Here is a 4,338-nt window from a genome sequence, read left to right as displayed (position 1 = left end):
AAAACAAATTAAAAAAGTTTAAAAAAAAAAAAAAAAAAAAAAAAAAAAAAAAAAAAGTTGATTTGGGTGTCAGTTTCAGTTTGTCCAAAACGGTTCGTTCTGAAAGGAGCTCAAAATTATGGCGTACTGCTTGTAAAGTTACAGGATAATAAATAAATAAATAAATAAATAAATACATAAAATTATAGTAATATTTTGGTTTATATAAAAATTATTGGCTGTTTCTTTTCAAAGTCATAATTTTGTCATGTTGTTTTGATATAGCTTTACTGACAATTTAATGATATCTATCCCTTTAAAAGCACATTCTATTCATCATAGCATTAAAATCCACATATAATCACTGTAAGAACTGAAGCACATATAAGATGTGAGTAGCTAATCATTTTACAATGCTTACAATGCTTAGATTCATATGCTACTTTAAGTTTATACCAAATAAACATATCAACAGACAAAATACACATTAAAAGTAAATATAATGTACAATCAGCAAACCTTTTCAGTATTCGCATGGGCTGCCAGTATGAAACAATGTTTCTTGTTGCAAAGTGAAATACTAACTGCTGTACTAACTGCTGTAACTGTCATAACTCCTATACTAACTGCTCTGTTTGGGTGAAAACAAGTAACTGAAATACAACAGCACTAGACAGAGTGCAAATTCAAAAAAGAAATGTATGCAGCTCAAAACAGAAGTCAAAGACTTCACTACATAAACATCAAAATTACTGGCAAAATAGAACATATTCATATTTGCTGTAATAATAATAATAATAATAATAATAATAATAATAATAATAATAATAATAATAATAATAATAATAATAACTTATTTACCTTATTCATATATTTGTAAATGTCAGCATTCCAAACTTTTAATTCACATTGTTTAGTTTACAAAATAAATATTTACATTTCAAATTAAATATTTAGTCAGGAAACTAAATATTTAGCCTTTAAACTAAGGTTTACTTTCCAACTAGGTGTTTAACTCCAAATTCAGTATCTGTATTTCTAACTAAATATTTTGTTCCCAACTACATATTTATTGTGCAAGCAAAACATTTAATTTTCAAACTAAATATTTATTTTTCAACCTAAGTATTTAGCTCAGACCTAAATCTATAGCTTTCTAGGTATCTAGGTTGCTTGCCAATCTAGAAACCTCAATATTTTGCATATTAGCTAAACACTTAGGTAATATTCAAATTAACATGCTGATAAGCAGACGTGGTGTATCAAAATAAAAGCTTTTTTTATTTCTGACAGGCTAAATAAAACAAAATATTGCTGTTAATTTCTATTGTGTATCTTTACCAATGGCACACCATACACAATAGGCAGAACTGACCAGACTAAAATCACATTATCTAAGAATGATTTAGTTCAACACATGTAAATGTTTTGTATAGCTCATAGATTTATCCTAACCTTTCCAAGGAATCGCAACAGATCAACATTAAAATGTGTTGTTGCACATCTGCAGCTATTTTTCCGTGTTTGTGGAAAAGTCAGGGGAGGGGCCGGGAATGCTTGGTCAACAGCAGGTTATTTGGATTTAAAGTGACGAGGGCCTAAAGCACATCATTCTGAAACGAGCTCAAAATTATGGAGACCTTTTTGTAAAGTTACTCAGTAAAATTTTAACAACAATATTTTGGCCTCTATAACTTGCATAGAAAAAGAAATAAAAAATAAAAATCAGTCATAATTTCACAATGTTATTTGTAGCATGAAAACCCGAAAAAGGATGGAATTTAACTGATGGTTTTATGAGATTTAATTCCTTCAAAAGCACAACATATCACCACTATAACAGCTGAGACACGTATGAAATGTGTGTAGCTAATCATTTTTCAATGCTTCCATTCATATGCTACTTAAACTTATGACAGATAAACATATTAACAAAATGCACATTAAAAGTAAGTACCTTTTAAAATCAACACACCTTTTGATTCTTCGGAGGGACCTGCAGTACGAAACAATGTTTCTTGTTGCTCAGTGAGAAACAAAGTGGCATACTAACTGCTGTAACTGCAATATTAACTGCTGTAACTGCTGTATTAACTATTCTGTTTGGGGGAAAGCAAAAAATAATATTTGGATTTCAAATTAAATATTTAGTTAGCAGGCTAAATGTTTGGCTGGCAAATGTTTAGCCTAGGGCTATTTATCTATAGCCGTAGAGAACCAACCTATTGGTGTTGATTTTTTTATTGTGTAACTTTATGGCACCCCATACAAAATAGGCATAACTGACCAGACTAAGCTCTCATTATCTAAGAATAATTTTCTGCAAAGAAATTTAGCGACTATATTTTGTATAACTCATAAGCGTACCCTAACCAGTTCAAGGAAACATAACAGATGCCAGATAAAAAATAAAAAAATCAACTACATGAACTAGATTTCATTGTTTATGCGAACGTAAAGTCAGGCATTTTGTATGGAAAAATCGAGGGCTTACGAGTTAGCGTCACTCTGCGTCAGCAGCCACTCTACTGTGAATATTGCCTTCAGAACGCAAGCAAGAATATGTTATTCTATTTAAACTATTTACAATTACACTAATAAAGTAATTTCCAACTGGCAGCCAGTGCAGATCACCTCACTTTGCCTGGTTCAACTCCGGCACGCAGCTGCATCACATTTAACCCGCTGCATTTTCAATATATCAAAGCTTAGTTTATCACCTGCCTTGATTGATGCAGCTACAGCTTCATTTTCCCTCTAAATGTGGCCAAACTAGGAAGAAATTATACTATTTTTATTTGTCCTACGTAAGCTAGATATAAATGCTGTGTTTTTTTAAAAATAAAAACAAATAGGGTTTACGAAACCCCTATTCTGGTGCCATTAGTTTAGTCACAATTAGAGGGAAAGCGAGGAAGCAGCTGCATCCATGAAGGCAGGTGATAAACTAAGCCATCAGAGATGATGTGCTGAAAAGAAAATCTCTGACAACTGTAGATGGCAAAAAGCTGCACACTGGAGTTGCGCGGGACAAAGAGAGGTGATCTGCACTGATGGCAAGTAGTAAATTGTTGTATTAGCTTAATTGTAAATATTTTGAATAGTTAGAATAATATATTCTTGCCGGAGCTCTGAAGATGACAAGCACAGCAGAGTGGCTGCTGACACAACGTGACATTGACTGTTTACTATGAGAGTACTGCTGTCATATATTTTAAAGTCAAATAATTTTGATTAAAAATAAAGTAAGTAAGCTAGTATCACAGCAGTCAGTCAGATTTATTGGTATTTTTATCGTCACTGGATAGGCAGGAATCAGTTCTGTTGATGCAACTTGTTCAGCTTTATTCATTTTTTTCTGTCTTTCAGCCTGCAAGTGAACCTTAAAGTGGACATCAACCTGTATGCATGGGGTCCATGGGAGTTCTGTCATGTAGGAGCAGTACGGTTGGACGATTGCACAGATGGAGGTAGGAAAGAGACAGACATACAAAGCTAGAGAGATATGAAGGAAGCAATTTGTTTGAGATGTGGAACCGCTTCGTCTCCATCCTAACTGCGCACCATCAGGGATTAGGTGGTTAAAGGAAGAAATGACAGGAATTTGATGGGGGCCTTTGAGTGAGTGTCTCTCATTCTGGCATCATCAGAATAGGCTGTGTTGTGAAATGTAACCCCAAACATACAAGTTAATTCCACCCATGGCATTTTAATATCAATATGCTGTTATGAAGGATGAGCCCAGAAGTTATGAAAAAAAGACAGGGGAAAAAAACAACAACAAACATTTAATTCATTTCTCGAGTAAAAGCCTGGAGCAAAGCGATAGCAAATATCCAATCATGGTGTCAGAGAGAAGAATATTGGTTTATGTCATGCTATTTCTGTCTGTCACTCTTACATGTACTTCACATCTATCTGATTTCAAACTGTAAATATTTCAAACCATCATTTCAAATATAAAATATGTCAGTGATAAATCTATCTACAAAATATTTGTTGTCAGTTTTGGTGAAAAATGTGGCGATAAACAAGCCTGCTCATTAACTATTACTAAGTTATGAGGAGGAAATTCTTTGAATTTTTAACCCAGCCCTTCTCAACATGTGCACTGGCCTAGCAATCAGAATGGTCTGAAACGTTCTGGTTTCTTTATCCTCCACAGTGAAAGCATAGTGAAAATACAAAATGTTGGCATTATATAAGCATACATACATACATACATACAGACAGACAGACAGACAGACAGACAGACAGACATACATTCATTCTGTCTTCCAGTTTATGGAAGAGAGAATGGGAAAAAACATAGGGAGCTGGAGCAGGAAATTTACTTAAAAACCAGTGGACTGCAGAACA

This window comes from Poecilia latipinna, unplaced genomic scaffold (assembly GCF_001443285.1).
Source record: "Poecilia latipinna isolate Pla-1442-1.1 unplaced genomic scaffold, P_latipinna-1.0 Scaffold4125, whole genome shotgun sequence".
NCBI lineage: Eukaryota > Metazoa > Chordata > Actinopteri > Cyprinodontiformes > Poeciliidae > Poecilia > Poecilia latipinna.
The sequence above is the reverse complement of the archived record's forward strand: the minus strand, read 5'-3'. Positions refer to the sequence as shown.